General features: G+C 42.9%; 1 protein-coding gene across 1 annotated transcript in view; it reads right to left on the bottom strand.

Annotated features, from left to right (window-relative positions):
• The window catches only part of NELL1 (neural EGFL like 1), a gene marked incomplete in the record, with an annotated part of 387,865 nt that overhangs the window by 124,656 nt on the left and 237,687 nt on the right, over nucleotides 1-25,522 (bottom strand).

Raw genomic sequence — 25,522 nt, 5'->3', positions numbered from 1 at the left:
ATCTGCCCTCCGGCCTCCCCATCATTACATCTGCCCTCCGGCCTCCCCATCATTACATCTGCCCTCCGGCCTCCCCATCAATACATCTGCCCTCTGGTCTCCCCTTTAGTCTTGCACAGTTGTACCGGCTCCTCTGCTGGCCTAAAATAGCTTCCTCTGATTTTACTGCACACTGTGAGCTTTGACAATATGCTGCAGAAGCTGCAGCAAGTCAGACAGACCTCGCCCTATTTCCTGGATGGAGGTTATCCAGCATCATCTAGCCCTTCCCACCCTGACCAATATCTGCAGCCTTTGTCACTTCTGGGTGGATTCACCTCTCTATTTCAACTGGTAAACTCAATTATTGCAAAATTTAGATGCTTGAGTTGTCACCAGCATGGTTACAAAGTGAATATCTTCCAATGGGGTCACCTGCTCAAATGACAAGCTTTCACTTTTCTTTCACTTTCTGATGGTCTACAGGACAATAAATAATAAGAAAATCTCCCCAGTGGCATACATTAACATTTTGGTTTTAGATACACTTTATTATCTACTTGGCATCTGTAGATTTCCATTCCCAGGCACCTGTAGCACATATTCTACAATACAATTATAAATTAGAAGCTGGCACCTATGGGTGCTCCAAGAGCTTCAATTCTCAAACACATGGGACCCAATCAGCACAATTTCCGATCATGTGATTACCATGACAGCCAATCATGATGATCTTATAAAGTTAGGTTTACAATCATGTCTAGCCTGCAGAGGGCAGTGTAACTCTCTATACACTGACCATGCACAGGGAAAGAGATACAATGTTACAGCAGGCAAACTCAGAATTTATTATTATTTAACAAAGTAAATATAAAAATGAATTAAACACAGCTTTATATAAAACAACAGCAATTAGACAGATCAGTCATTGGGTATAGTAAGGTTCACGATGCAAACTACTTTGGGCAGAGCATCTGCATATCAATGGCCAATGGTCATGAGGGGTTGGGCTAGGTACACCCATTAGAGGATTCTTGATTGTGCTCGTATTCGGTGAAACATCTGACGTGTGTTGCACACCCAACGTCATTTGTGGATCCATTAAGAAGAATCCTAATGGTGAACGATTGCTATAAAAAGGAGGCGAGAACAATTGGGTGCAGCTTGCTCATTCTCCCCCCTCCCCTCTCCATAGAACAGTACAAAGCTGTGTGTACAGCGCTCATTCATTCATCCGTCACTATTTGTTGCTGAAAACAAAAGCCCTCATAGTGAAAAAATTCTGGGCGCGATTTCATTGAATATATTATTTGTATTGCCCAATTACCCCGATCCCTTTAACACAAAACATGCCGACAGTGCAGATTTTCCATGGTTTTAGACTTGTAATAGCGGCCCCCCTGAGCTCCAGCCATGTCTGCTTCAAAACGTAGCGACTCCACTTCTCAGGTCGCTTGAAAGAGCCGAATGATGAAGCAGAACAAATAAAACCATGGCGAAGTGGGAATTTGACCGTCAGCGTGCTCGCAGGGAAACGCGGCTACAAATTTGGATCCAGCACATCATTTCCACATAAAAGTTATTTGTAAACAAAGTAATCGGCTATAATTATCCTGATGTCATTCCGTGCGCTCTACACAATAATCACATTTAATGGCATCTGGGCTGCTCTTCTCTTTACTGCGCGCTGAAAATTTTATGGAGTAGTTTTGGCACAAATGTTTTCTCTTAGTCCAGAGCGGTTACTGCTCACTATTAAACTATTTATTTCCCCTGCATAATCTCTATTAACCAACACCGGCGCTGCAAGAATAAAAGGAGGGAAGTGGGCTGGTTACATTGTAACTTCATAAACACCCCATAAAGTGACCCTGTTACCCCTGCGATGGGTAACTATGCTGCAACAATGAGTTTGTTGCTTTTGGTCCCTTTCAGTTTGTTAAATATCTGGGCGGACAAAGGGAGATGCAAAGTGTTCCAGTGCATGGGGGACCTAGACCCTTTTCAGCTACCATGGGCCCCCACAAGGGCCCTAGGTCAGTTCAGAAGGGGGCCTCTAAGTCATTAATGGCTTTGTCCCCAACTGTATCCCATTGAAAGTGTTTTTTTAAATATCTGTCCCAAAAGAGCAGAATAAGACCTTCCAGAATGTCAGAGCTGCCCCTGTGTCCCCTGCACACTTCCCATGTCATCTCTATTGGTCTATTATAGGACTTCAGGTCAATAAGTTCTTATGCTTCAGGGATGAATGGTGCAGGGCTGACACCACCTGATCCATAGGAATGCTTTGTGTTGTCGGGCTATAATAGGAGATGAGATCTGAGCCTTCTTTACTCTAAATCTTCAGCATCCAACACACTATAGAAGTGCCCAATGGAGGTCCCAGATTCATGTACATGGTTCCTGGCAGTATTTTCATGCTTTTGGGACCCAAACTCCACACACCACCCTGAAATGTTTTAACTCCACCCCATGTGTCCCCCCCACTATAAACCAATGAGTTGTGGGATTCATTTTTCTGAACTCCACCTGCTCCTACAATCTGCTCTTATAATTACAAGAAAATTTCCCTCAATCTAGATCAATGGGACCCATTACTGGGATGGCTGGCCACAGAATGTTTGATACAGTCCTTACATGCGTTTAGTCCAACGTTTGAGTTACTTGATACCTGACTACCCACGTCCCCTGAAGAAGCAAATGCTGCATCTGCCCTCCGGCCTCCCCTTCATTACATCTGCCCTCTGGCCTCCCCATCATTACATCTGCCCTCCGGCCTCCCCTTCATTACATCTGCCCTCCGACCTCTCCTTCATTACATCTGCCCCCCGGCCTCCCCTTCATTACATCTGCCCCCCAGCCTCCCCTTAATTACATCGGCCCTCCAGCCTCCCCATCATTACCTCTGCCCTCCGGCCTCCCCTTCATTACATCTGCCCTCTGCCCCTTGCACAGTTGTACCGGCTCCTCTGCTGGACTAAAATAGCTTCCTCTGATTTTACTGCACACTGTGAGCTCTGACAATATGCTGCAGAAGCTGCAGCAAGTCAGATGAATCCCGCCCTGTTTCCTGGATGGAGGATGCCCACCAATATCTGCAACCTTTGTCACTTGTGGAGAGATTCACCTCTCTATTTCAACTGGTAAACACTTCTATTGCAAAATTCATATGCTTGAGTTGTCACCAGCATGGTTACAAAGTGAATATCTTCACTTTTCTTTCACTTTCTGATGGTCTACAGGACAATAAATAATAGGAAAATCTCCCCAGTGGCATACATTAACATTTTGGCTTTAGATACACTTTATTATCTACTTGGCATTTGTAGATTTCCATTCCCAGGCACCAGTAGCATATATTCTACAATACAATTATAAATTAGAAGCTGGCACCTATGGGTGCTCCAAGAGCTTTAATTCTCAAACACATGGGAACCAATCAGCACAATTTCCGATCATGTGATTACCATGACAGCCAATCATGATGATGAAGTTAGGTTTACAATCATGTCCAGCCTGCAGAGGGCAGTGTAACTCTTTATACACTTACCATACACAGGGAAAGAGACACAATGTTACAGCAGGCAAACTCAGAATTTATTATTATTTAACAAAGTAAATATAAAAATGAATTAAACACAGCTTTATATAAAATAACAGAAATTAGGCAGAGCAGTCATTGGGTATAGTAAGGTTCACGATGCAAACTACTGTCTTTGGGCAGAGCATCTGCATATTAATGGCCACTGGTCATGAGGGGTTGGGCTATGTACACCCATTAGAGGATTCTTGACTGTGCTCGTATTGGGTGAAAATCCGACGTGTGTTGTACACCCAACGTCATTTGTTGATCCATAAGGACGGATTGATCCATGAACAACCAATGGTGAACGATTGCTAAAAAGGAGGAGAGAACAATGGGGTGCCGCTTGCTCATTCTCCCACCTTCCCTCTCCAGAGAACAGTACAGAGCTGTGTGTACAGCGCTCATTCATTCATCCGTCACTATTTGTTGCTGAAAACAAAAACCCTCATAGTGAAATAATTCTGGGTGCGATTTCATTGAATATATTATTTGTATTGCCCAATTACCCCGATCCCTTTAACACAAAACATGCCGACAGTGCAGATTTTCCATGGTTTTAGACTTGTAATAGCGGCCCCCCTGAGCTCCAGCCATGTCTGCTTCAAAACGTAGCGACTCCACTTCTCAGGTCGCTTGAAAGAGCCGAATGATGAAGCAGAACAAATAAAACCATGGCGAAGGGGGAATTTGACCGTCAGCGTGCTCGCAGGGAAACGCGGCTACAAATTTGGATCCAGCACATCATTTCCACATAAAAGTTATTTGTAAACAAAGTAATCGGCTATAATTATCCTGATGTCATTCCGTGCGCTCTACACAATAATCACATTTAATGGCATCTGGGCTGCTCTTCTCTTTACTGCGCGCTGAAAATTTTATGGAGTAGTTTTGGCACAAATGTTTTCTCTTAGTCCAGAGCGGTTACTGCTCACTATTAAACTATTTATTTCCCCTGCATAATCTCTATTAACCAACACCGGCGCTGCAAGAATAAAAGGAGGGAAGTGGGCTGGTTACATTGTAACTTCATAAACACCCCATAAAGTGACCCTGTTACCCCTGCGATGGGTAACTATGCTGCAACAATGAGTTTGTTGCTTTTGGTCACTTTCAGTTTGTTAAATATCTGGGCGGACAAAGGGAGATGCAAAGTGTTCCAGTGCATGGGGGACCTAGACCCTTTTCAGCTACCATGGGCCCCCACAAGGGCCCTAGGTCAGTTCAGAAGGGGGCCTCTAAGTCATTAATGGCTTTGTCCCCAACTGTATCCCATTGAAAGTGTTTTTTTAAATATCTGTCCCAAAAGAGCAGAATAAGACCTTCCAGAATGTCAGAGCTGCCCCTGTGTCCCCTGCACACTTCCCATGTCATCTCTATTGGTCTATTATAGGACTTCAGGTCAATAAGTTCTTATGCTTCAGGGATGAATGGTGCAGGGCTGACACCACCTGATCCATAGGAATGCTTTGTGTTGTCGGGCTATAATAGGAGATGAGATCTGAGCCTTCTTTACTCTAAATCTTCAGCATCCAACACACTATAGAAGTGCCCAATGGAGGTCCCAGATTCATGTACATGGTGCCTGGCAGTATTTTCATGCTTTTGGGACCCAAACTCCACACACCACCCTGAAATGTTTTAACTCCACCCCATGTGTCCCCCCCACTATAAACCAATGAGTTGTGGGATTCATTTTTCTGAACTCCACCTGCTCCTACAATCTGCTCTTATAATTACAAGAAAATTTCCCTCAATCTAGATCAATGGGACCCATTACTGGGATGGCTGGCCACAGAATGTTTGATACAGTCCTTACATGCGTTTAGTCCAACGTTTGAGTTACTTGATACCTGACTACCCACGTCCCCTGAAGAAGCAAATGCTGTGAAACGGGTTGGAATTTTAGGATTGACCCAAACATATATAATATGAACTATGTGAGTGATGATTGCATACCAATGATTGTATTCCAATAATTGTTCTCTCAATGTATACGAGATATAATAAAACTTTGGCTTTTTCACGTTCCTCGCGTTTCCAGACTCCTTTAGTGAGCAGTCACAGATGGGTTAAAGTCGGTGTTGTGTGCGGCACAAATTTATATTGCAGGGTTGGAGAAGTTTAAATCTGACTTCTGGCAGAGCCCTCCATACGTTATGATGCAAGACGGCATTCTGATATACCATCCAATAAAACCGCAACTCTCCAACTGGTCTCGGCGGCTCGGAGCTGCTTCTGTTTATGAAAGCATAAAATGCAAAGTTTGCTCACAGGATGATAAAAATGCCAATTGCTACAACGATGGAGTGAGAATGTGCCGCAGCAAAGCACTCATACCTGAAAAAAGGGCCTTCGGAAAGTTTTCTTTAAAGGGGTTTTCTTCACTTGCTTAATTTATATGTAACAACTTTCTGGGTCTTCATTGGAGGGCTTTCGCATCACTTTGTGTCAAGTGGAGCCCTCGTGTGGTCATCTGCGCAGCAGCAATCAGAATAGGAGAGGAAGGGGCAAACGTGTAAGCTTATTCTGTTTGCTGACTGGAGGAGAAAGTGAGGCCCGGAACTAAGCAAAGGAACCAAACAATGCAGGGACTACATGATAGGGTGAAGAGGGGGTTACAGGAGTCAAGGGGTTAAGAAGAAGGGGTAGCAAGGGGTTAAGAAGAAGGGGTAGCAAGGGCTTACCTAATAGGTTAGGGTCAGGTCCGCGGGTGGAGCCGGCAGGGGTTTGAAGCATTAGGTGAGGAGTATGTTGTCAATTGGACCCCCTAGGTCAGGGGTGTCAAACTCTGGCCCGAGGGCCAAAACTGGCCCTCAAGGTCATTTTTTTGGCCCCCCAAAGAATTCCGAAAATAAACTACATCTGGCCTGCCCGCCCGATTTACCACCTCACATCATCATTTTCAATACATGCAATACATAGACATTATTCCTGTACACCCACCATGTGACACAAAGCCTAGGCAATGATCACATGGTGCCTGACTACCAGGGGCATTGTGTTTGTTTCAATCCATTAGAGACTGCATAGGGTAATATTTAGTGTCAGACAAACTAGTGATGTGAGAGGATGAACAATACACAGCCTGCATAGATAGATAGAAATGAGTCTTTTCAACCCTAAAGTGTGTGTAGAGGGGTTTGTTTTTGTTAGTTATAGATGAAGTAGTAAACGTCCTCAATTTTTTAAATACATTTCAAGTTTGGCCCTCGACTTGGTCTAAGTTTTTAATTTCATCCCTCTGTGTATTTGAGATTGACAACCCTGCCCTAGGTGGATGTTGAAGGTCAACCACCATCCACCCCTTTTTGGGGTTTTTGCTGCTCGTTGTGTTATGGTTTTGGGGTCAAGTTTTGGTAAGTTGGGGTGGGGATGGTAGGTGGGGACTAATGCAGGGTTTGCAAAGGAGTGTAAATGGGGAGGGCTAGGGACCTGGATGGAATTTGTCCCCTGAAGCAGTGCAAAGCAGCTGAGGGCTGGATAGTTGTAAAAGGGGCAGTTTCTGTAAGGGTAATTTTTAGTAAATGCCTTCATGGACCTTGGCCCAGGGGTAATTTGACTGTTGTAAAAAAAAAGTAACAATATAAAAATGTTATATTGTTAATAATAGGCTGGCTTGACCATTTTGTACCAAGAAGGTTGCGTGGTTGTTGGGAATAAGTCACTGGGGGGGGGGGGGGGGTTGGAAGAGTGTGACCCTATTGTTTCTGCACTAGCCATCGGGCTTCTGCTCCTGTACTAGCCAATCACAGCCTTGAGTATATAACTTTGCCCTGATGCAGCATTGAATGGTCAGGGGCTGGCTTTGGTGTTTGGCGGGGTGCTTGGACGAGATAATATTTAACAAAACACGCCGAATGTTCCACTCACCGGGCTGTCAAGGCTGCGGCCATGGACGCTGATTCACTCTTTGTTCCTGTAAGCCTGAATACTCTCAAGGTTCACATTTATACCGAACTCATTATCAGAGACAGACTGACATAGAACAGGTTGCAGTGACCTCAAATACTCATCGACCAACAATGTTGTGGCCCAAGTCGTAGAGAACTGAGCTGGTTAAAAACGGAGCTGGAAAAAATGATTTGAAAAATGAAATTGGAAATATTTTAATTGCTATTTTGATTGCTTATTCCTATAAAACTCCTTGCGACCGTCGCATTCTGAATATCAATTTCTTGGAGCAGTTGGTGGCTGCGAATTTCTCTTAGATCTCCCCTTCTGAGCGTCGTCAGAGTCACCTCTGTACAATTTTTAGAAAACAATGTCCCAGGTAACTTTGTATTTCACAAATCACCAGTCAGCTGTGCATATTGAGAATTACAATCAGAAATGGGTATGGGGGGCAAAAAGGGTTCAATAGTGGGGGCATATAGATCAGACAGCAGCTTAGAGTGGCCACTGACCGCAAATCAACCACAAAATAAAATCTAAGACAATAGAAGACCCATCAAAGGGTCGCCCAAAGAGCTTGCAATTAAAGTAGAACTGAACCAAGCATTACTCACCCATTCTCATTTCCTCGCAGGTGCTGCCATCTTCTTTTTTCATCGCTCTCTCCCTGTGATCTGTGCACGGCAGTTCAAGCATTGCCAGCATGTGCAGAGCAAGCCAGGTATTCTGGGTATCCGGGCAGCCATAACTGACACTGTTCATGCGTAGGTCAGATTATTTGCCAGAAACCCGGAGAGATCCGGCAGGTAGGTGGGATTATTGCAGAAGGGAATCCACCCCCCCATTCTTTCTCCCCATTTATAGTAAGATGGCTCACATGAAGCCCTCCAATATCTATTTAAACCCTGCTGACCACAGTTGGAATTTTGGACATGGCATTAGGGGTCTATTCAAATTATCTGCTACCAACATTCAATAAATTGGGGTTCACTCTGAGCACTTACACCCATGGTTGATCCCTTCTTGTCCGGCATTAGTTCAGGGTAGGCATAGGCAAACTACATCTTTTTAATGCGGCTCATCAAATATTGGTACAAAATTGGAACAACAACACCGTTCCCACCGAAATTGAATTTTAATTTTACTTTTACGTGTAATTTCTATCAGTTCATACAAACTCTCTCCATGCATCTGATACTGGCCCAACCCTTCTGCCAAATTTTAACACTCATTGTGGCCCCTGAGCCAAAAAGTTTGCCCACCCCGGGTTACCAATATAAGATGTTTTTGAAATGACCCATTTCTACAAGACAATAAAGAGATTTAGGCCAAAAAAACAATTTCGAGAAGAACTTTGAATGAGCTTTGCAATTATCTGTAATCACAGTCTGCTCGATGTTAAATGGATAAGTTGATAGAACAGTTAGAGAGTGATAATGAAAGATTGCTGGAGCTTCATACAGAGGAAAATGGAAAATCTGACAAGTTTGTCCCATATCTACGGCATTAGGAGTCATCGAGCCGTGACCAGACGATGATTGTTTATCATGATGAAAAAAGTCTGTGAGATGCCAGTATTGAAATGAGATGTCGCTAATCGTTTGTCAAGTGACAAAAAGCAGTAATTAGCGAGGTGCCGAAATCTGTGCCATGTCGCCCAATTCACAGGGGCCCCTAGGGGTCTCTTGCGGGACTGCAGCCTTTTGCCTATCGTTATGTTCTAGACAAACTCCAACTAATTTACCTCCCTTTGAGGGTCATTTTCCCTGTAGCCTGCAAATGAGTTGGTGAATGAACCTTTACATCTAAAGAGTAAGGGAATATAAAAATAAATACCAGCATTGAAAGGTGCCCCTTACCTTAGATTATTTGTCATGATGCATAAATATATTAGCTCCAGAATTGCCCACCTGCTTTCCTACTACAGACGGTCAGTTTGAGGGTACAGCAAATTGGGTGATTGCTCAAGGCCCCCAAGGACAGAATGGCAGGTCATTGATTTTAGATCATTGATTTCACTTAAACTGACATGAAAAGTACAAACTGCTCATTGTTGAAGGAACCCCCAGCAACCTCTGGAGGAACCCTGGTTGAGAATCACTAGAACATTGCATGCATGAAAGAGCAGCCCAACATCTGCAGAATATAATGAGTTACAGGATGCCATAGAAGTAACAAACATTTTCTGGTTATCAATGACAGCAGGGAGGAGAATGGCTATCCCAGCATGTACTGCTCCTGTGATTTTCTAGCATCTGAATCACCACAATGCAGATGTTGAAAAGCCAAAAGAATTTATTATTTGACCTATAGATAAGTGGCTTATGTGTCAGAAATCAGGTAAGCAAAGTGAGTTTAGTTCCAATTTGAAGCCCCGAGCTCTGCCCCCTCTTCACCAGGAAGGTCCATCTCACTTCCAGGTATTACACACATACATATATATATATTCATCCTTTTTATCTTCTTGTCAGTTTTAGAAAAGCAGTCTTTGTTAGAGGTGTAAACAACGTGAAACAACCCCACTACACGTATGCGTCATAAGATTCACACATATTGGAGGAATATTGTTCTGTTGGTGCGATAGCTCTGAGCACTGAGGTCACAGCACAGTCATTCTTGGCACAATATCCTTTGTGATGAAGAAAAATAAAAGTAAACCAGTTGTTTGAATGTTCGCAGCTTTTTACCTCTCTGTAATTGTTGAGCAGATCCAGCCCTTCCATTATCCCTCCTCTACCTAAACCCGAACACCTATCCACTGAAGACCTTGGCCACGACTTGAGCCATAACTCGTTACCCTTCCCCTACCTAAAATCTAACATTAAACCTCCACTTACCTAAATCCCAACCTTTTACGCATTGACCACCTGAACTCCAACATCTAATAATATCACCACCACTTATTGAGCAATCCCACTTAATATTTCACCCGCCTGAGCCCTATCGATTAATGCATATGCTACCTGAACCCGAATATTTTACTCTCCCATCCTGAAATAACCCTAACAGTTAATCTTTCTCCTAACAAAGACCCAACATTTAACCTCATTCTACCTGAACCCTAACACTTAACCCAGCCCGAAGACAAAGGCACCTGTGCATCATTGGCACACTGCTCTCCAGGTAGGGTGTGCACCTCTGCATATGGGTGATCTTGTGCTTTATAGCCTGTGTTCATGTATGTTTGTGCACTTCCAGTACTGCTGCCAAATAGACTGTTTATGGCTGTGTCCCTCCTAGCTCTTGATGTTTCTGACCAAACTTTGATTCACACCTTCCATTGCTCTGATTCCTGCTGTTGACTCTGGCCTGGCCTATGGACTATACCCCAGCAAGCTCCATTTGTACTTTCTGCAGTTACTAATCTGAGCTTCAGTTATTAAAAGTGCATAGAAATGTATATCTGCTGGCTCTACCAGTAGTCAGTCTCTTGAAATAGTGGGGACAGCTCACTGTTTGTAGAAGTCACTGCCCAGTTAGTGGTTGGTCTCTATATCCAGTGGTAATTAGTTCTTGAGTCCTGTGGAGGACTTTGCCTGGCTGAGGTATTGGTCAGTCCCTGCGTCCAGTGGTAGTTAGTTCTCTGGTCTTGTAGAGGTCAATGCTTGGCTATTAATTAGTAAGTCTCTGCATCCAGTGGTAGTTAGTTCTTGAGTCTTGTGGGGGTCATTGCTTGGCTGAAGTATGGTTCAGTCTTTACATCCAGTGGTAGTTAGTTCCAAAATCTTGTGGAGGTCAATGCTTTATTGAGGTATTGGTTAGTCCTAACCTCCAGCGGTAGTTAGTCCTAGAGCCTTGTGGAGGTCATTGCTTGGCTATTAATTAGTCAGTCTCTGCGTCCAGCGGTAGTTATTTCTTGAGCCTTATGGGAGTCAATGCTTGGCTCTGCATCCAGTGGTAGTTAGTCCTAGAGCCTTGTGGAGGTCATTGCTTGGCAATTAGTCTCTGCTTCCAGTGGTAGTTATTTCTTGAGCTTTGTGGGAGTCAATGCTTGGCTAAGGTATTTTTTTTTAGTATCTGCATCCAGTGGTAGTTAGTTAGTATTGTGGGGGTCATTGCTTGGCTGAAGTATGGTTCAGTCTTTACATCCAGTGGTAGTTAGTTCCCAAGTCTTTGTGTCATCAGTAATCCCTGGTTGCTGCAATAGCCAATAATTGTGTCTAGTGATGGTCTTACCCACACGTTAGGTGTCATTTCTTCGTACCTGGTAAGAGCTGACAAGTATCTGGATCTAGAGGTGGCTACGCCCTGGCAAAAGCAGAGGTATATTTTCGGATGTAGTGGCCATCGGTTGTAGTTAAGGTCACTTCCTGTGTCTCACATCCATTTTGTGTCCAGTTGTGCTTGGTTTTCATGGGCCCAGTGCAAAAGACCTAAACAAAGCTATTGAAAGCCAACACTTCCCCTTAAGGTTTCATCCCCTTCCCGAAGCAACAGGACTCCAAACAACAAGGCTGAAATATCATTATGCAAGGTGATCAGAGTGGGCACTTCACCTACTGAATCCTCACATACATTTTCCCCTTCTATCAGGGCTTAATAATAGATTCTTGTTTGCAGGGGTAAGAGGAAAACAATAATTGTTTCCTGTGACATGCTATATTCGGTGATAGTTAAATGATGTTCCCAGTGGTGATAAATATGTCCTATGTAATACTATTTCCAGTGGTGGATATTCTGGATTCTGGGACATTTCTTGTGTTTAAGGGAAAGAGATAACTGTGTTCCCATATTGTGCCCTGTGGGGGTAAGTTCCTTTATCCATTGGTATTTTCCATGCCTCGTGGTGGGAATTAGGAATGAGAGTGGATTTTACTACAACTATCCTATGTCATCTTTACCCGATCCTCTTCCGAGTTCTGAACCTTTGGCCATTTTGATTGCTTAGGCCAGAATGATGGAACCACCGGGCCATGCACAAAGGAGATCATGCATTCTTGGCAGCCAAGGATATGCCAGGATTCCTAATATTAAATACTGTTTATTGCAGAAATTATTACAAATGGGCAAGTATGTTTATTTGCAGAAAGGATGTCCATTCTGTAATAAACAACCTTTTTAAGGAAATTTAGTTCTACTTTAACTTGCAAAAATTGCTGGGAGGGGGGTTAGGGTGTATGAAACTGTTTCAAATGAAGCATATTTTATTTAGTTTAGTTGGTAAAATAATTTTTAAAGCTGCCTATTGTAGTAACTGCAGACCTCCTGAGCTCAAATTGTGACAATACTAGGTTCAGGGACTTTAAACTATTAAGGGCTAAGGACTGTGTTTTCAGTACAATTTTCATGGAAATAAGTTTCTACCTTTTGCCCATCTCTAGTGGGCAGTTACTGTATCCATTGGTGTTTCCAGTGCTTTTTAGTTGGCAATTTCTTTGCCTGGCAGTGTTCCCTGAGTGTAGTGGAGGTAGATAATGGTGGACATTCCTATGCCTATAAGTATTTCTAGAATGTAAATCCAAATAATTCCATCCATAATGGCAAGTTGTGTGGTTTTCCCTTTGTCTAGTGAGCAGTTCCTGTATCCAGTGGTTTTTCCGGTACCTTTTGGTTGGCAGTTCCTGTGCCTGGTGGTATTTCCTGAGTGCACTGGAGGCAGATAAATGTGTTCAGTGTTTGGAAGTTTGAGAATGAAAATCCAAATAATTGCATCCATAATGGCCAGTTCAGTGTGCACTGGGGGTAACTGTATCCAGGGCCATATTGTATCCAGCAGATTCCAGTCTTGGACCCTATTGTTATCCATATCTCTATTTCCCGTTGGCATTCTGGTTGTTCCAGCCATCCAGATCTAAGTTTTCAATGGAGCAGAAATAATTGGGGGAATTTTCATTTTTTTTTATTTAGTAAGCACCTAAGTTAATATGTTAATAACAGTTTGTGTGGAGCAGCATTGAAAGATAATTATCTCTCTGAACAGCGATAAACAACAATGTAAAGAGAGGGAAGAGAAGCGTTACAATCCAGACAACACAATGTTTTAAGCAGACACATAGTTAGTTGTCTCTCCTTTTTAATTAACAGCGCATTCAAATCATTTCACTGAACTTTCCGAAAGCAGAAAACATCAATTCACTTTGTTTACTGAAAAAGAAGCTTGAGAAATAAAGATTTCATCCTTTCTGCAAACTTCTAAGGCACCAGGAACAATAAAGATCTATTCTATCATTTTGATCCGGAATAGTCTGATTTGTCAGGGACATTGGCCTTGGTAAGGTTAAAGTCGGTACCCCTAATCAGGGTGGGTAAAGAACGGGTTCAGAAGCCTGAATGTTCATAAAGAGTGCCAAACCAATGTAAGACCAAAGCAACTTTTATTCTTCAGATGATAATTGGTTATAACAAATTATTCATCTCCGAACCAGAACTTCCCCTCCTCCTCCGTTGTCAGTGCATGAATGAAATGCGTCTGCTTGGAAGGAACTCAAGTCACAAACGACGAAGATAACATTTTTATAAATGTCAGAGTTGTTAAATAACGGTTCAGCAGCAAACAATGACAATGCTTCCCAGTTGTTATTTCACAACACTGACACCCTTACCATTTCATCTCTGGAGTTTCCTATTTCAGTTCTTTTCACGTACACCGGCCATGATGAAGGGGGTTCTGGACCCTAAAACGCATTGGATGTTGTAGCTAATCATTAAGTTTAGTGCTCTCTATGTAAATTCCTATTTCCTGTATCTTGCCTATACCAGGTCTAATGAAGATAGAAAATATGAAGTCAGCGATATTACCCAAAAATGATTTGTGTTTTGGGATCTGGAATGACAACGTGGTGACCCTCATTATGCCATAGGTTGTGAACTTTGCTATTTAAATCAAGATTCAGCCTCAGTTTGTGTGATATTCATTGGTGTGTTTTCCATGGAATTCAATGAATGATCTTGGATGAAGTGAGCTTGTGTTAGATACACACGTCCGATAGGTCGCCCAAGATGAACGGCCATGCTTGTTCCCCTCGACAAGAAAGCATTGTGGGGTGTCATTTGCTCTCCCCCCCTCTCCATCAAACAGAACTGTCTGTACAATGCTGAATTATTCACTAACGATCATCTGATGTCCATTGGAGCGCCGCCTAACGAGAGTCATTCTACTCTACTGTATGGACTTACAATGAAGAACTAAATCATTCATGAATCCAGTACCTCTCACATCTTGGGTTCTAATACTTTACCCAAGACTAGAAAAAAATACCACCCACAGGATACACAAACCATACGTGAACTGTTATATTCCTGAATAAAACCAAATTTGGTTGTAATATTCACTTTGAATGCAGAGTTTTATCTGCAGTACTTTGTTTCTACCAATAGATGTCCTCAGTCTAATGGCTGATACAAATAAAACCATTTTTTCTGAGCCCAGATCATTTTGGACCCACATCCAAGCAGCAGCACAAACATTAACCTATCTCCCCACTGTTCTGTTTTTTCTTCCTATCACCAGGCATATTGTCAGCACCTTAACTGTTTCTTCATTTCATACTCCATCCCTGCTGCACATGGAGTGCAAGAGGGTGATACCAGTTCAATTTCAGGTAATAGCACTGTTTGCATTTAAAAAATAAATTTAATTGATGCATCAATCATTACAGGACTGAACTGACTTGTATCCTTTATACCGGCCTAGAGTTCAACTCTGAACAATAGGAATAATTTATTAATGTTCTCCAAGACAGGCAAAGATAGACTATCATGGGACAGTTTGGGTGATCCTGGATGGATCTGGCCCAGAATTGAAAATATTTCCCAGTTGTTTTTTAAGAAATTGGGCCCATGTTTACTGGAACACCCAGGTTCTCTTATAACAGTTCATCATCTCCAGTCTTGGAGAGCTTTAGTAAATCAGGCCCATTGCTTCCATCACTCATAAATAGGCCAACACAATAAAAGAAAGTCTAACTGTCAAAACTTCAATCAGGACTTGGAGATATATTTAGGAAATAAACTGCTGCAAACAAACCGGTGTCATTGTTGCAGCACAAGAATTATGACACAATGCATTAACAATAAGGAATTGCAACAACTATTTATTGAAAAGCCGTAAACAAATAGCATGAGACTTGGCAGAGGAGTTTTTTTTATTGTCATCATCTGAAGGAATGCCGTTCTTATAGAGATGTGGTGATTGTGGAGGCTATTTGAGTCCAGTGGACCCATTGTCATGGTCAACATACCAGTTTGAGATGATTTGAGCTTTGAGATTGAACAAACTGAAATGTGACCTCACCCTCTATCAGTGCTCAATTATATCCACCAGGGCCCCCAAGCCCTCTGCTACTGGTAAATGTGCCTGTAAACTGGATCTAATACATGGAAAATGATAGATATAGACAGTGAATATTCCCCGAATTAACCACGGTTGGTGCAAAGCATTAAGCAGTGTGTGTGCTGTGGGACTGGATATCTATATTGGCATCTCGACCTGGTGATGAAGCCCGGCCTCCTGGGATAGTATACTGCATGAAGGTCACAGCGATAGAAAATGTCCCAGAACATCTCAAAATCAGCACAGAAGAAGTATCAGAGCGAGATAAGATGGAGATAACTGCAAACAGACACAGATCACCTCTGCTCCGAGAGCTGAATGGTGGCCACTGAATGAAACCAAGATGCTGGCATGATAATGGAAGAGAAGGACAAAGATACAGAGAGAATATGATGATAGGGCGACGGAATGGACATGACATTTAATTGACAACTGGACTCAATATGGGGGGTCATTGTCATTGTATTTTGAGGTTTATTTACCCCCAAGGAGCTTACAATCCACCGTTTTTAAAACATCTAGAAAATTTTTAGTAAGAGCTCTGATTTCTGATCTCTTAGTTCCTTTCTATCACCAATCACAAGATTTTTCTCCAGCCAATCAGACACAAGACTTGACCTTAAATGTGTATACTATGCAACATTACGAAGCCTAGATGCAAGCAGCACCCAGCTGTGTTCTCCTCCATTGACATGTGGAATGGTCATTCCTAATCATTGTCAATTGGTCCTCCATGGTGGATTGATTAACTGGTTTTGCATATGTCAGATTCTCACCAGAGATGAGCACCAATGTCCTGATCTTGGCTGTCCCTAATCCGGGGCACTTTGTTCCACACGCCCCTGGTGGGGAGCATTTGGGGGCGGTGACTTTGTGTTCTCCCAACAGCAATGTAGTCTGGTGGCCATTAGGGTCACTTGCTCATCACCCTAATGTGGGGTGCTCTGTTAAAGACCAAGAGATATTTAGACTCAGCAGCCCAGGTAATTCGGCAACACCTGCCAGGGCGTAGACCTAATAAACATAAGTATCCAGTATAGGTCCCAATGGTAAATAACTCTTATATGTCGTTTTCCCAATTAGGTTTACAGATACCTAAAAACTTGACAAACTAGTTGAGCTCTGAAACCTTTCACCAGCATGATTGGTCAGGAGTCAGAGAACTTTGATGACAGAAAGCCGTTTAAATTTTGTCTCGCTGTGGATGGCAGCAGCTCGGGAAAATTGATCCGCTCATGTCCTTGAAAAAGGTGTCGGAATGTGGTGATGAGCCAAGTACATTAAAGTGAGCTGTTAACCTTCACTGGCATGGCTGCCACCTTGACTGGCATCCCCGACCAACACTTGCAAACTTTTTTGCCAAAAAAACACAAAAGCCTGTTCTCTGATGGTCACCGTTATATTTCCTTCCCCACCAGGGTAGAACAGTAAAGAAATTCATTCGGTGATCCGTCTGGGGGGTTACGATTGGAGACCAATTCGAAGTTCTATTTGTCAGATGGAAAATGACTTTGTATCTCTGGTGGAAAAAGAAATCTGAAAGGCTCTTAACTTTGCCAGCATCATTTTCTGAGATGTTTTAACCCCTGCACAGCCGACTGATGGAGGAAGCAGCAAATGCGAATGAAAAAACAACACAAAATATAGAAAAATAATAATGAAAAAGATCGATTTGTTCTGAGTTTAATTACATTTTTTTAAGTTTTTCTCTCAAAATTAAAGGTGAAACAGTTACAGAAAAGGATTGTTATGACTTTGGGCGGGGTACTGACTTGTAATCAGGTTAGACTAATCCAAAACAATTTTTATTGGAGGTGCTGGATGGGCTGTCGATGGGCCAAATTGCTGTAATTGTTTTTGCTGAAAATGTCAAGTGCAGAGGAGAAATGTTGACCTTAAGGACAAATCGTATTAAGGTCAAAGGCTGTCAATTTTTCAGATTAATTGCAAAGAACACAGCATTGTCACCAAATGTGCTGAAGATGTCTGAGTGACCAGTGGGAACATGTCCCAAAAGAAAAACAAGACATATAGTCTATAGTGTCGATAGAAAATATGTTATTAAAGCTGCTGATGGTAGAGGGGAATGGGGGGTTTAGGAGATTTCAAGGATTGTTAACATGTCAATGACCCATTCAGTATACTAATGATTCATTAATAACTCATCTATTTACTAAAAGAGTCCTTTATGGATTCTACGAATGTCAACAACAGGGGACGGCACTGGATTTACACAGCATCAGCCAGGGAATTTGTCAATATAGAGTCACGCAAGTTAGATTGGCAAGCACTGATTGTGGTTTAGAATGCTGGACACCACCATTGATGATGAATTCACTTCTGTGGATGGTAATACCAATAATTATTGTTCTTACCATCCACCGATTATACCAATAAATATATAAATAATTGTGATTTTATTTTATTAAAACGTGTTTGTCCACTTTCAATGTTTTATGTCCATCCATAGCTGTAGTTCCAATTCTGTAGCCACAAAGGACTCCATATGATGATTACTATATTGGAAAAATTACAGTTACATTTACTTCCTTCTAAACCCTCCAGACTCTCCTTATCTTTCTACCCCACAAGGCTGGGCCTCACCATTTTTATCCGTCTTCTTTCTTCTTCTGGCTACATCACCCAAACTTGTATGAAGCCTCCTGGGACATGTGACATGGGTATCCCAGGAGGCTCTGCGATCCCATTTAGTCCTTACCGCCGTGGCAGTAAAGACAAAAGGGGAGGGGCTTTAGACTTCATCTTTTTTGAAAAAAAAAGGAGTTAATTATACAAACTGAAATTTTTGGTGATTTGTCCATTTAAAACATTTAAAACCTTCCAGCTTGACAATGTCATATATCTCTGGTTATGATTACTGATTACACTTTACATTTACTGTGTATTCCCCAGTTTCTCATTCTGATCCATTATTGGTTTTGAAACTTTCAATAAAAATTATCGAAAATCATTATTTTATTCATTTTCTGGAAACGAATGCTAAGCACCCTGTAAAGAGTAAAGGGGAGTTACAGCCCTCAATAAAGGTAGATTGGTATTACCCCGAAAATGCGTTGGCATTGATAATTCTTTTTTCGCTCCCTTCATACTTTTTATGACAAACAGCTTTGTTCTTAAGGTTTCTTTGGTTCTTCCTAAGCTCAGCTCCAGTCAACACCCTTTTTTTATTTATTTTAATTTTGTTTGATTGTCAGGTTTTAATTACTTTCTGGGACCCCCTTGGGAAAATTTGCCCTTATTTCCTGTGTGGTCAGCAGAATTCTCCAACAGGTGGATAAAGGCAAAGAAGGTAGAAATGGTAGAAGATGGGCACAGCTGGTGTACAGACCTGGGAACTCAGCACAGGGAAGGTGGACACTGCTCATAATGGGCACAGCTGGTATACAAATCTAGGAACTCAACAAACACATGGGAGAACTCCCCTAATGGGCACAGCCTGTGGAGGCACCAGCAACTCCGCACAGGATGGTGGGAACTCCTCCTAATGGGTAATTGTACAGAGCCAGAATCCTGCATAGGAATGGTGGGCACCCTTCTCAATGGGCACAACAAGTGTACAGTTTGGGAACTCCAGTGTGTGGATGGTGAGAGCTCTCATTATGAGTACAGCAGGTGTGCAGAACCAGGAGCTCAGCGCAGACATTGTGAGCACCCCTTATAATGGGCACAACATGTGGACAGACCAGCAACCCAGCACAGCATGGTGGAAGCCCCTTATAATGGGCAAAGCAGATGTACAGACCCCAGAACTCTGCAAAGGTTAGGTGGGCATCCCTCATATCGGGTACAAAAGATGTACAGTCCTGGGAACTCAGTGTGGGGATAGTAAGAGCCCTTATAATGGGCACAGCAGGTGTACAGAACCTAGAACCCTGCATATGAATGACGGACACCCCACAAAATGGGCACAACAGATGTACAGTCTTGGCTAGTCACTGAGCATATAATGGGAGCACTCATAAGGGATAAAGACTATATCGGGATACTGTTAGGGGGATATACCTAGCATCTACACAAGCTGCTGAAATCATGTTTTGTCCATTTAAAGGTAACCAGGTAGATATAAAAGTCTCAATATTATTGCATTATAAATGTAGTGTAAGCGCCTGTGCTTGACGTTCAATCAGGCACTTCCAGTCCTCTGTAAAATAGGACAGGGGGACATGCTGAAAGAATAGCAGAGGGTTAACTCCATCAGTCTGGGGCTGGGGCAAAAAAAGGACAGTGCTATACTGAGTGGCTGAGCTGTGTGAATTTCAGAATTGAATGGACAGATTTGCTCTTTGCCAGGTATATTTTGCTCTCATTTTTGTATTTTGTCAATGTATTTATTGCAGCATTGCCTCTTTACATAGACACAGTTCATCCAAACTTTGCAAAACGATGCATTTTGGAATAAAAGAAGAATTTTAGAAAGTGGATAATAAAGTTCCCGGTGTTTTTCATCCCAGACTCCGGTAACACACAGTCCGGCCTACACGACTGAGAATTAATTAGTAAAAGAGAAAATAAAAAGCAGCAGAATCATTTATTAGTCAACATTAATGTGCTAAATGATTTTCCGATTAAAAAAAGCAACATTAATTAAAAGCGTGCCGTCCCCGGACTGCGGGAACTGTGCTGACGCTCTTCCCGCAATAATGACTTTCCAGAAAACAATTATTTCTTAATGGGATTCAAAAACATTTCTCTGTGTTTACAGCCAAAGAACAAGAGATATTCGAGTTTCTTTTATCGTTCAATGTTTGTGTGAAAATCCATTTTGTGCACTTTACATTTCCAAAGCTCTCAAATTTCTTTTAACTTTCTGTTATTTTCATGGTTTTTATGTAAATGTTTAATAACGGCATGAAATGCGTGAAGAAAACAAATGTCTGGGCAGGGATAATCATCTGTCTCGGGGTATTCCACCTAGCAGTGACCAATTTAAAACAGGACAATAGGTCTGCAAAAACATTTGTGTCACGCTTGGGGAGACTGGACCTCTAGGGGGCGCTACAGCTTCCACAAGGATGGTGTGAGCCCAGAGAAGGGCAAGGCGCAGAGTCTAAGCAGTAACCAGGTCTTCTCAAAACCTCTAGTGGTGAAGATGTTGCGCTGCTGGTTACTGCCAGTTTGCGGTACTTGGGCACACCAAGATGGGCAAGCATGGTACAAATTGTCAAGTAAGACTGGGGTTGAGGCAGACAGCAAGCAAGAACGGTTATGGACAAACCAGGGGTCAAGAACCAGAAATTCTGGAAATAGACACCGGTGACACAGGGGCCACCAATACTCAGCAGAGCTAGGGGGCTCGGCACTAGTGAAGACACATTGCACGAACGCTGAGTGCTGTGTCTGAGACAGCTAAATAGTCAGGGATGATTAAGAGGCTATTTCCCGATTGGCCAATGGGATGGGCGAAACTGATAAAACTTGAAAGCGCAACAGCCAGGGTCAGAACTGCCCTCATGCACCGGAGAGAGACGCCTGGGCTTTATCAGGGAAGAGGTAAATGTGAAGATTTGCACTCAGGTAGGTCCTAAATGCCAGGTGGGGTCCATTCTGGAATAATTCACACTTACCTGATTGCTGCCTTCTGATAAGAAAATACTGAGCTGTGCATTCTGCAAGATGCCGGGATGCACTGGGTATTGGGGGTATGTATGGGACTTATATTTTCCTGACCTTGCTAATCATGATCGTGAGAATCGAAACGAGGAAGAGAACAAAGAAGAAGATGACGGCATCTGTGAGACAACAGGGACAGGTGTGTGCGTTCAAAAAACTGCAATTCTGCAGGTAAGGTTATTTTATTGCAGAAGGGACATTATTTTTCCCTCTAGCTACGTCACATGATTGGGTAAATTGCTGATCTCGCTGCGCATGCTTGAGATTGGCATTATTTCCCCACTGCAAGAAAAAGCCTCTTCTGCACATGTCCAAGATAGAGTAAGCTCAGGAGGAGCAGCCTGAAGCCTCCTGAGATATGTGACTTATGTATCTCAGGAGGCGCTGTACTTCCATGCAGCCATTACCGCAAAGACAAAAAGGAGGAGCTTCACCCCTTTTTTTTTTTTTTTAAAAGTGATAACCCTTTCATATAAAATGTTGGTGATGAGCCCGCTTTAAGGGGTTAAATATGACCTCTATGAAACTTTTACCAAATTTCTTGAGAGCCCTGACGAAGGGAGACGGGTGAGTCCGCGGAATGTGTTGTCTGCCTTATAACAATAAAGACATATTAGACTTACCTGGATATGTGTAGCGATCTCACCTTTGTTCTTCATTATTGATACCAATGGAAGAGGAGCAATCCATGAATACATTACGACATGCAAGGAAAGGTGAAATCTGTGATTCCATCCACCAGGCACAAGGATATGATCCTGGATCAGATCTAACCATCAGCGTGTTTGCGTATTACAACTGTCACCGAGCATCTCGAAAGACCTCAACTCAAAGGCCTCTCCTTGCGACAATCAAATCTTTGCCAAAGACAAGACGCAGCGGGAGAATTAATTCCCTCTGTCAGCGGCGTGACAATGACGAAAAGGTCAGCAGCGCTGTTCTCCCGTTTCAGTGCCCGCAGGCCTTTTACGCCTTTATAATTACTGCGTTTTTCACAGTTGTAATATTGCGCTCTGGAGTGGTACAGTAATATTGACAAATGATAGCGGCATTTTTTCCCTGGCATGCAATGTGATCTGTGCAATGCATTTTGTTAGGGAATCGCAGGTACAGCTGAGTAGCTGGCTCTAGTTCTGTCTACATGCTGAGATGAATTATCATTTGGCCTTGGTAAGACTGACAGTATCTGCAGCAGTGATCAATGTCCAGGCTAACAATAATTAGAATAGTTAGAAACAGCTGAATACACAAGGAGTTTTATCTCTGTCCATCCAGTCGGGTGATTTACACAGCTCTACCCACTGCATAGCACTGGCTGTCCATGGAAGAGCTCTCATTTGTTTTCCTAGCTGCAGTATCACTTTCACTTTCAGGTCTGTTACCCTCCTCCAGTCTTGCATACTGTGGATCATACATTGCCAAATGTACTCAGGGCTGTCCACACTAAAACCAACCTCTTCAATGTTTTAGAAAACTGGTGCCATTGCTTTTTCTTCCTTTTGTGATGGCGATGGGCAGTGTTTATGCCCCGGGCGGGGTGCTTTCCTTTTCAGCAGTACTATGAGCCCAGGCCAGTGTGGTGGTGCACCAAAAGCAATGTAAAACAGTATTAGGTATTCTCACTGTAATGCTTTTCTCATTTCTGGTGCTGTCCCCTGCAGGACCCAGCACAGTAGTAAGTCAGCACCAGAGAGGAGGTGAGTATTGCAGTGGGAGTTTCTTCCTAATTTCTGCACTGCTAAGTGTCTCATCACATTGACTTGGACAACACTGCTAAAAAGATCAGCACTGCCGGGAAGTAAGGACTGTCCATTGCCAACACAAATGGAGAGGAGCAAGAACCTGTGATGTCATGTGACCAATTTATGACTGCAGGATTTAAACCCCAACAATGACATTTGTGCACCCCATCCATTCACTCCCCTAACTCATCCTGCAGGAGCTGTTTTTCTCTTGTGAAAGAAAATCTGCTAACGGACATCCACCATCTAAAGTCCCTTGACTCAGTACCTTCCCCTTGGGGATGGGGCCCCAATCTACTGCGGCAATGGCTCCTGTATTCACCTGTCCTTCTCTCCTACTGCAGTCACTGGGGATCTTCTGGTCCATTCAGAACAATGACCAGCTGGGGATGGAACAAAGAAGTGCCGGTGCCTTGCAGGAAGCAATGTGGACCCTGGAGAAGGGAGGCCACTGGATGTGAACAGGAGGAGACAGAGGGCTGGGGCTTCAACTAAAGGGGAATAACTTTTTTGGGGGGTGGGGTAATTTAGGGTAAAAGATATATGGGATTAACGGAGGAGAGGCTATCAGTAAGGAGTTTGTAGTGTAGTCCTAAAACCTGGAGTTGGGATTTAACCCCTAACAATTTCCCCCCAATTAACATATTGAAAAATGGAGCTCTACCAATAGCAATGCATTCCTCGCTGTTATGAGCTCTCAGGAGCTGGGAGATGAATACCAGACTGGCCGATGAATAAATCGATGACCTACTACCCCCAACACGCAGCTGCAATATCAATAAAGAACATAGCATTAAAAAAATAGCAAATGTAAAAGTTTCATCCACAATTCGGAGCAAATCTCATAAAAAAGTGCAAACTTTAAATTGAAGCACAAAAACACACTAAAGGCTTCTTAAAGTTTTTATTGGTTATTTGCAGTTTTTTATGATTTGCTTGCAAGCAATATACAGGAAGGTGGCTGAGGAGGCTGCAGAGTTGCAGCAGAAGTGACAGCCCCGTCATTCATCCCTCTATACAGCAAGGCAGAGCTTTGTGATTAGTAAGACTGGCTGACCAGCTTTTATTGTAATTACAGCTCATCCATATGTATTTCATCTGCATATCCAGCTGTTTAGCTGGAGTTCCCCTTTAGGACATCTGTCTTGCAGCAGGGGCCCACATTTGACATTCCTGCATTTGAGTTTTGTGCTGATTCCGGTCATTTTTTTCTGAAACACGTCCAAAGTCATTGCAGTTGGATGTCGGAGACCCGTGCATGTTTTTTTTAGCAGCTGGCATGAGCATGCATATTACCAGCCGGTGAACTTGGTCAGCGAGCCGCCCAGGGACTGGGGGTGGGGGGAGGGGACGAGTGCCTGCGCATAAAAATGGCTTCTGCAAACTTTCTGCCTTTCTTTCCTGCAGAATATGGCAGCCAAACGCTGGGCTTGATCGGAAGCCAAGACGCAGCCTCCTGACACCGACAACACAAGCCCGTTCCTGACACAGATGTATGACTTGGACTCTGGCAGACGGATCGGCGTCCCAGAGAAGCGAGCCTCGACTACAAACGCGGGACGCTGCTGTACTCCGCTCAAGCAGCCAGAAGGACGAAGTAAAGGTCAGGCTTACGTTAGTATGAGGAATATACACAGCAACCCAAACAAAGGATTTACCAAAAGATCTCCTATTAAAATGTTTTTATTAAAAATTGTAACAAGATAAAATAAGATGGAATATCTAGAAATGTTATTTGTGCCTAATAAGTGCCCTGAATGTATAATTCATCTGTTTTTCCTCCTGTGTCCACCCACTCCAATTCTGCAACCTCATAGCTGTAAATCTGCTGCAGTGTGGGAATATATGCACCACTACAATCATCAGAGTGAGATTTGGTGTTGTCACCAATGAGCTGCTGAATGTTCTCCTTGCTGGAGAGGAAGCTGCACCTAAGGACATGCAAAGCAAGGATCTCCCTGCTGCTTCTTCATTCTCTGGATCTGGGCTTCCTTTACCTCTCCTACTGCTTCTGAAATATTTTCCTACTGGTCATCAAGGGGCAGTTCAGATGTGAGAAAGCAAAGCCTTGCCCTTAGCAAGTGGCCACCCCCCACAAAGACACAGTATGGAACAAGATATGGAAAGTCAAGATGCAGGGAGACAACAGGCAATATTAGTAACTAGTCCCTTTGCCTTTTTAAACTTCCACAGCTTATTTCCTCTTTAAATCTGAAAAGTTCCCCTCAAATCCTTACGGTCTTGGGGCAAGCAATGTGCAATGTTGTTGGGGTGCTACAGAAAGCCAACTCCATAATAATGGCCATGACTTTCAATAGGGATCTCCGATAAGTTCCTATAGATGTGATGGTCAGGTGTTCCCAGACTTTCTACCATATTATGACTTTTGCATTTTTTGAGTATTTTCCATCCCTATTTCTA

Source organism: Pyxicephalus adspersus, chromosome 9, assembly GCF_032062135.1.
Source record: "Pyxicephalus adspersus chromosome 9, UCB_Pads_2.0, whole genome shotgun sequence".
NCBI lineage: Eukaryota > Metazoa > Chordata > Amphibia > Anura > Pyxicephalidae > Pyxicephalus > Pyxicephalus adspersus.
Note: the sequence above shows the minus strand (reverse complement) of the source record. Positions and strands in the feature narration are given on the sequence as shown.